Genomic DNA, 9,508 nt, shown 5'->3' with positions numbered 1-9,508 from the left:
CAAAAATCTCCAATAAACCTCCCAAAAACCGGAATAAACACCCAAAATCTCCAATAAACCTCCCCAAAAACCGGAATAAACACCCAAAATACCCAAAAATCCTTTCCAAAAACCGGAATAAACACCCAAAATCTCAAATAAACCTCCCCAAAAACCGGAATAAACACCCAAAAATCTCCAATAAACCTCCCAAAAACCAGAATAAACACCCAAAATCTCAAACAAACGTCAAAACCCAGGAATAAATCCAACAACATCTGGATTAAACCCCCCAAAACCAGGAATAAACCTCCTAAAAACTCAGAATAAACACCCAAAACCCGGAATAAATACAACATCTGGAATAATCCCAGAATAAACCCCCCCAAAACCAGGAATTAGCTCCCAAAAACCGGAATAAACACGCAAAATCTAAAATTAACCTCCCAAACCAGGAATAACCCCCTCAAAAACTGGAATAAACCCCAAAGCCGGAAAAAACCCCAAAACCCAGAATAAACCCCCAAACCCAGAATAAACCCAGAATAAACGCCCAATCCAGGATAAATCCAGAATAATCCCTCAAACCTGAATGAATCCTGAATAATCCCAGACCCTCCCCCCAGTAAATCCGGACTAAACCCTACCCTGGGGTAATCCTTGCCTCAGACCAAACAACACCCACAACGTTACCCATAGACAATGAGAAACCTCCCTTTCTGGTGTCTCTTCATCCCCACATTAGGCTGCTGCCCCTGCACTGCCCATGGTAATTTAGGGTTAGAACCTGGGGGCTGGCAGAATAGGCTTGAGGGGCTGAATGGTCCACTCCTGCTCCTTTGTTTCTATGTTATTCCACTTTTCCATTCAAGACTTGATAAACTTTTGTTATATCCATCCTCCACCTTCTTTCCCAGTTGAATAACCCCAGGTTCTCTCGGTAACCCCTTCCACCCCACCCTGAGAAATGTTTCAAGTCTCTGCTGTGTGCTGGCTGCTGATGTGGAATAACTCCCTTGGGTCTTGGTGACTGGCTACAGGACAAGAAGATTTGGTGATGATATTTAACCCTGTGCTGGCCTCACCCATGGCTTTGTGGAATGCCTGGAGAAGTGGGCCTGGGATTAGGGTTGAGGGTGGGTGATACAGACAGAATAGTTGCCCATCATACTCCTGGTCAATTGTTCCTGCCCGTTGAATGTCAGTCAAGATATGGGCGTCACTGGCTAGGCCAGCATTTATTGCCCATCCCTAATTGCCCAGAGGGCAGTTAAGAGTCAACCACATTGCTGTGGGTCTAGAGTCACATTTGGGCGAGGATGGCAGATGGCAGTGAACCAGATGGTTTTTTTCCTGACAGTTGATGTGATTAGATTCTTAATTCCAGTTTTTAAATTTTCTAATGAATTCAAATTCTACCAATTGGTGAAGCCTCTTCTGGAGTACTGTGTGCAGTTCTGGTCGGCCTGCTATAGGAAGGATATTATTAAATTGGAAAGGGTGTAGAAAAGATTTACCAGATTGTTGCCAGGATTGGAGGGTTTGAGTCATAAAAATAGAGTGGATAGGCTGGGACTTTTCTCACTGGAGCGTAGGAGGTTGAGGGGGTGACTCTATATAAAATCATGAGGGGCATAGATAAGGTAAATAGCAAAGGTCTTTTCCCTAGGGTGGGGGAGTTCAAAACTAGAGGGCATATTTTTAAGGTGAGAGGAGAAAGATTTGAAAAGGATATGAGGGGGCAATTATTTTACACAGAGAGTGGTTCATGTTTGGAATGAACTGCCAGAGGAAGTGGTGGATGTAGGTACAGTTACAACATATAAAAGACGTTTGGAGAATTCCATGATTAAGAAGGTTTGGAGGGATATGGGCCAGGAGCAGGCAGGTGGGACTAGTTTAGTTTGGGATTATCGTCAGCATGGACTGGTTGGACTGAAGGGTCTTGTTTCTTTGCTGTATGACTCTGTTATAGTGGGATTTGAAGCAGGGTTTGTAGAACATTACCTAGGTTTCTGGATTAATTGTCTAGCAATAATATCACTAAGCCATTGCCTCTTGGTCTCTGTGTCCTCCTGCAGTTGAATTTCTCCTGCTTGTGTTGGGTGCATAAAGACTCCAGGATCTCATTTAGCTTTAGGCATCACATTCAAACAGTCTTCGTGGAGAAAGAGTGTTGACAATTTTATTTTTCAATTTTACATTTGTGTGTGACGAGGGCTCTTGTGTAGTGGTGTTGTTCCTTACCTCTGATCCAGGAGGCCTGGGTTCAATTCCACCTGCTCCAGAGGTATGTCATTACATCTCTGAACAGACTGATTAGAAAAAATCTATTTGTCAGCACCAAGCTTCCTGTTGCAGAAATATCTCCAGATAGTTCATTTGCTCATTAAATAATGAAGAGATTGTGCTGTGTTGATGTGCATTTGGGTGAATCGGGGTCATGATTTAAATAAGGGTGATCATTGGAGCAGAAGGAAGTGGCACAGTGATAATGTCGCTGGACCAGGGAGCCAAGCACGTATCCTGGGTGTATGGGTTCAGATCCCAGCATGGTAGTGAGGTCTTTATTCAATACAACTGATTAAAGTCAAAGACAGTTGCCTGGTTCATGTTGACAATGCAACTGCTGTAAGTTTGTCATGTAAACTGATCTGGTTCACTAATGCCCTTTAGGGAAGGACATGTGACTCTAGACCAACAATAATGTGGGTGACTCTAAGCTTCTGTTGGAAATGGACAAGGTCAGAAATCACACGACACCAAGTTAAAGGGCTCTGAAACCTTGTGTTTTCAAATAAACCTGGTGTCATGTGATTTCTGATCTTGTCCAACACCAGCACCTCCACATCACAGTTCCAGGGTGATAAGGGCAGCTACACCCATGTTCTATGATTGCACAACTTTTAAAAAAGGATTTGATGGGAGAGCTGTGATTTCTGTCTCAGGGAATAATGGTATCTGTACCAGAGCATGATTACTTGAATCACTTCGAACAAGTGCTGGGTCTGTCTGTAATGAGGATGACTTTACACAGGGGCAGTGGGTATGCAGAATTATAAGCCTGTTCTGTTCACCATCCCCACCCCTTGCAGGGTGATCTTTAAGATTGTCTCTGCTAATTAGTCTGGGGCTATTATCTAGTTTCTCGCCTCTTCCAGAAGATTATGTGGTTCCATGATGTACAAGACAGCAAAACTAAAATGGGAGTAGCTCCATAGAGGAGTGTGTCACATCCCTATGTTTAATAATCTGTTGAAGACAACAAGCCTCACCTGTCTTCACTGGGTTTCTCAAGGAGAGGAGTCACTGTTAATTCTAGTATTGAGGAGGATAAACATTCATTATGTTCAGGGAAGCGAACAGCACAGACTCAGCAACATTTATTGTGACTGGAGGTTATCCTGATACATACCTGTGTGGTTACAGTATACACACGTAAGAAAAGTAAATCATCAATCAGTGAAACTTATCACACAGAAAATCATGCAAACAATGAGAGAGCACAGCAAGATTCCAGAAATCTTGTTTTCTCAACGGGACTAATTTTCTTGCTCCGTGATCCATTCCAGCAGCAAAACAGTGAAACCTGAAGAAATAAACTGAAAAGCACTCAACAGGTCCAGCAGCACAATCTGGAAAGAAAAATGTCTCACATTTCAGACAGCTGACCTGCCATCAGAGTGGAGGAAAACTTTAGAGAGACACACCTGGAGGAGGTGGAGGTCTAATACTCAGCATTGAATTCAATAACTGAAGAATAAACTAATTTATTCAATAAACAAAACCAAGATGGAACCAGGACTGGCATGAAGGGCAGGAATAAATAACAGCTAGTTTTTAATAATTATTAATTCATGGGATGTGGGTGTCCCTGGCTGGGCCCAGCATTTATTGCCCGTCCCTAGTTGCCCCTTGAGAAGGTGGTGGTGAACTGCCTTCTTGAACCACTGCAGTCCTCGTTCTGTGGGTTGCCCCACAATGTCCTTAGGGAGGGAATTCCAGGATTTTGACCCAGTGTCACTGAAGGAACAGCGATATATTTCCAACTCCAGATGGTGAGTGGCTTGGAGGGGAACTTGCAGGGGATGGTGTTCCCATGTAGGGGCGGCACAGTGGTTCAGTGGTTAGCATTGCTGCCTCACAGCGCCAGGGACCCAGGTTCGATTCCAGCCTCAGGTGACTGTCTGTGTGGAGTTTGCACATTCTCCCCGTGTCTGCGTGGGTTTCCTCCGGTTGCTCAGGTTTCCTCCCACTGTCCAAAGGTGTGCAGGCTAGGTGGATTCGCCATGCTAAATTGCCTGTAGTGTTCAGGGATGTGTAGATTAGGTGAGTTACAAGGGTGTGGGTGGGATGCTCTGAGGTTCGGTGTGGACTTGTTGGGCCGAAGGGCCTGTTTCCACACTGTAGGGATTCTATGTATCTGCTGCCCTTGTCCTTCTAGTTGGAAATGATTGTTGGTTTAGAAGTTGCTGGTCTGTTGGTTGGAGAAGATCTGAGTCATACCTGAATTAGCACACAGACTTGAATAATGTGGTGGCTCATGGGTACCTCACAGCGCCAGGGACATGGGTTCGATTCCACCCTTGGATGACTGTCTGTGTGGAGTTTGCATATTCTCCCCGTGTCTGTGTGGGTTTCCCTCCGGGTGCTCCAGTTTCCTCCCACAGTCCAAAGATGTGCACGTTAGGGTGTATTGGCCATGGTAAATTGCTCATAGTGTGCAGGGATGTGCAGGCTAAGTGGGTTAGCCATGGTATATGCAGGGTTACAGGGATAGGGTGGGCCTGGGTGGGATGCTGTTTGGAGGGTCAGTTAGACTCAATGGGCCAAATGGCCTGTTCCCACACAGTAGGGACGCTAGGATATACTAAATGTCTTGGGTAGTTCACAGACATTGGAGGTCGAGAACTTGCAAAAGATATTTGATAAAGTGCTGCATGAAAGACGTCTTAATAACCCGACAGAAATATATTCCAAAGGTGAAATCTGATATATTAAGCTCCGTGGTGTTCTTCAGGAGGACGGACTCTGTTTGGAAGCCTCCTTATGTTGCTATTCATGAAAACTGAACTGTTTGTTCATCAGTTCTAAATGAGGCACAATTCTTGAGATTTGAGTCATTAAAGTTTATTACCTGATAGATATCCAAGGGCAGAAGATAATTTGAAGGACAATTCTCTGAAAACAAACTACCTCATAAAACATAAGCTTCAGACTCATCAGCTAAATTTATCTGCAAATGACGGTCTCAGTGTGTACCCAGTTCCGCTCACCCATCACCTGCTGTACTTGTGAGCTTGTATTGACTCTCCATTATTATGGGACGATGCATGTTTCCTGCATTCTAGTAGAGATGATGCTTCCAACTGGCCATATAGCAATTTGAGATGTTCTAAGGTTGTTGTTTCTATTTTCACATTCTCAACACGCCTTCTGATGTTGAACCTTTCTTTTAATACTTACAGAAAGGAGTCATGCCTCAATTTAGACTAGAATACAGAAGGAGGAGTAGGCCATTCAGCCCTTCCAATCTGTATTCAGCCCTTCCAGCCTGTAATCTGCTCTCATAATGAAAGCTCTTGTCTCTGGTATCATCACAATGAATCTGCTGAGTGGAATGCAATTACATAGCTCATCAGGGCAAAGCACGCATAGAGCCTCAGTCAGCAATAACTTGTATCAAGTTATTAACCAACTCAAGGACCTGGCACAATCATCCAAAAGAGAAGATTACTCTCCCTTGTGTAATATGTTGGAGTTGAGAGAACTTGGAACTGTGCACTTATTTAGTTTAAAGTATTTCATAGCAAAACCTGGAGGCAGGGCAGGGCAGCACTCGAGTGAGTGTGGCATTGGCAAAACTGGAATCAACAGGAACAGGGGAAACTCTCCTCTCTTGGCTGGTGCCACACCAAGCACATAGGAAGGCGCAATGTAAATGCAGTCTCCCCTTTGTATTTTCCAGGGAGAGTCAAATAATAATCTCAAACATTTACGTTTTACTGCTTTGTGATTTGACCAAGTTTTAACATATTCAGATCACTCTGACAGTAAAATTAATTTAACGTTGCAGCAACCTGAGATGATATGGATGCAGATTTGCAGAAACAATGGGTGGAATGCAGTAGGAGTGAGGGGAGTGGAGGGGTGTGTTTCATACTGCTGAAGGTGAGATGCCTTGCCGAGGGACACAGTCCAGATCCTCAGAAGCATTAGTGACATTTAGAGAGTAACAGACAGCTTGATTGAAATGTATAAGGGCCCAAGGGTCTTCTGTGACAACTCAATATGTTTGTTGCATAGCTATGTTGTTGGGTTTGATAGGTTTAAGGTGAGAGGGGAGAGATATAAAAAGAACCTAAGGGCCCACAGACAAGGGAGGTGCAGTTGTAGTATGGCACACTGACCTCTACATCGCCGAGGCCAGACACCAACTCTCTGACACCTCCTCCTACTGCCCCCTTGATCATAACCCCACCCCCGACCACCAAAACATCATCTCCCAAACCATCCACAACCTCATCGCCTCAGGTGACCTCCCACCCACGGCCTCCAGCCTCATCGTTCCCCAACCTCGCACTGCCCGCTTCTATCTCCTTCCCAAAATCCACAAACCTGACTGCCCTGGTCGACCCATTGTCTCCGCCTGCTCCTGCCCCACCGAACTTATATCCAACTATCTCGACTCCACTTTCTTCCCCTTGGTCCGGGAACTCCCTACCTACGTCCGTGACACCACCCACGCCCTCCACCTCCTCCAGAACTTCCAATTCCCTGGTCCCCAACACCTCATCTTTACCATGGACGTCCAGTCCCTATACACCTGCATTCCCCATACAGATGGCCTTAACGCCCCCCGCTTCTTCCTATCCCGCAGGCCCGACCAGTCCCCCTCCACTGACACCCTCATCTGCTTAGCCGAACTCGTCCTCACCCTCAACAATTTCTCTTTCAATTCCTCCCACTTCCTACAGACAAAGGGGGTAGCCATGGGTACCCGCATGGGCCCAAGCTACGCCTGCCTCTTTGTAGGTTACGTGGAACAATCCCTCTTCCGTAGCTACACCGGCCCTAAACCCACCTCTTCCTCCGTTACATTGATGACTGTATCGGCGCCGCCTCGTGCTCCCACGAAGAGCTCGAACAGTTCATCCACTTCACCAACAACTTCCACCCCAACCTTAAGTTCACCTGGACCATCTCTGATACCTCCCTCTCCTTCCTGGACCTCTCTGTTTCCATCTCGGGCAACCACCTAGAAACCGATATACATTTCAATCTCACCGACTCCCACAGCTACCTAGAATACACCTCCTCCCACCCAACTTCCTGCAAAAATGCCATCCCCTATTCCCAATTCCTTCGCCTCCACTGCATCTGCTCCCAGGATGAGACATTCCACTCCCGTACATCTCAGATGTCCTCGTTTTTCAAGGACCGCAACATCCCCCCCTCAGTGGTCGAGAACGCCCTCAACCGTGTCTCCCACATTTCCCGCAACTCATCCCTCACACCCCGTCCACGCAATAACAACCAAAACAGAATCCCCCTCGTTCTCACATACCACCCCACCAACCTCCGGATCCAACGCATCATCCTCCGACACCTCCGCCATCTGCAAACCAACCCCACCACCAAAGACATTTTTCCCTCCCCACCCTTATCTGCGTTCCGGAGGGACCACTCTCTCCATGACTCCCTTGTCCGCTCCACACTCCCCTCCAGCCCCACCACACCTGGCACTTTTCCCTGCAACCGCAGAAAGTGCTACACCTGCCCCCATACCTCCTCCCTAACCCCCATCCCAGGCCCCAAGATGTTCACCTGCACATCTGCTAATGTGGTATACTGTATCCGCTGTTCCCGTTGTGGCCTCCTCTAATTCGGGGAAACCAAGCGGAGGCTCGGGGACCGCTTTGCGGAACACTTACGCTCTGTTCGCAATAAACAACTGCACCTCCCAGTTGCGAACCATTTCAACTCCTCCTCCCATTCCTCAGATGACATGTCCATCCTGGGCCTCCTGCAGTGCCACAATGATGCCACCCGAAGGTTGCAGGAATAGCAACTCATATTCCGCTTGGGAACCCTGCAGCCCAATGGTAACAATGTGGACTTCACAAGCTTCAAAATCTCCCCTCCCCCCACCGCATCCCAAAACCAGCCCAGCTCGTCCCCACCTCCCTAACCTGTCCTTCCTCCTACCTACTAGCCTCATCCTGCCCCCTTGACCTGTCCGTCCTCCCTGGACTGACCTATCCCCTCCCTAACTCCCCACCTACACTCACCTTTACTGGCTCCATCCCCGCCTCTTTGAGCTGTCTGACTCCTCTCCACCTATCCTCTCCTCTATCCATCTTCTATCTGCCTCCCCCTCTCTCCCTATTTATTTCAGAACACCCTTCCCCTCCCCCATTTCTGAAGAAGGGTCTAGGCCCGAAATGTCAGCCTTCCTGCTCCTCTGATGCTGCTTGGCCTGCTGTGTTCATCCAGCTCTATACCTTGTTAACCTAAGGGGTAACTTTTTCACACAGAGGGTGGTGTGTGTATGGAATAAGCTGCCAGAGGAAGTGGTGGAGGCTGGTACAATTACACCATTTAAAAGGCATCTGGATGGGTACATGAATAGGAAGGGTTTAGAGGGCTATGGGTCAAAAGCAGGCAAATGGAACTAGATTAATTTAGGATATCTGGACGGCACGGATGGGTTGGATCGAAGGGTCTGTTTCCATGCTGTATGACTCTATGACTCTATGTGGAGAAGGTATTTGTTATTAATCTAGAAATAGTGGCCACAGTTTAAAAATCAATTGTCACCCATTTAAAACAGAGATGGGGTGACGTTTTATTCTCAAAGAGGGCCATGTGTCTTTGAAACAGTCTCCTGCAAAGGTGGTGAAAGGTGAGTCTGAATATTTTTGAGGCAGAGGTGGATAGATTCTTAGCAAGTTACAGGTTGAAAGACTATCAGGGATTGGCAGGAATGTGGATTTGACATAACAATCAGATACGATCTTATTAAATGGTAGAGCAGACTCTATTCTCATAAGGGATGTTGCTCTTTGAAGAATTTTTGTGCGTGCAAATTAGCTGTTGAGTGTTCTACGTCACAACAGTGGCTACATTTCAAAAGTACTTAACCCATCTGGTTCACTAATGTCCTTTAGGGAAGGAAACTGCCATCCTTACCTGGTCTGGCCTACATGTGACTCCAGACCCACAGCAATGTGGTTGACTCTTAACTGACCTCTGGGTAATTAGGGCTGAGTAATAAATGCTGCCCTGGCCTGCGACGCCCCTCATCCCATGAATTAATGAAAAAAAAATGGCTATGGGGAAATTGCAAGCATATTGAATAATTACTTTGCCTGAATATTTTCAGTAGAAAAGGATGATAGCAGACCTGTGACATCCACATCCCATGAATGGATTAAAAAAAAGCGAGTGAAAGGAGTCATGCCTCAATTTAGAATAGAATACAGAAGCAGGAGCAGGTCCTTCAGCCCTTCCAATCTGTATTCAGCCC

The sequence above is a fragment of the Rhincodon typus genome, chromosome 26, assembly GCF_021869965.1.
Source record: "Rhincodon typus isolate 14 chromosome 26, sRhiTyp1.1, whole genome shotgun sequence".
Taxonomy (NCBI): domain Eukaryota; kingdom Metazoa; phylum Chordata; class Chondrichthyes; order Orectolobiformes; family Rhincodontidae; genus Rhincodon; species Rhincodon typus.
The sequence above is the reverse complement of the archived record's forward strand: the minus strand, read 5'-3'. Positions refer to the sequence as shown.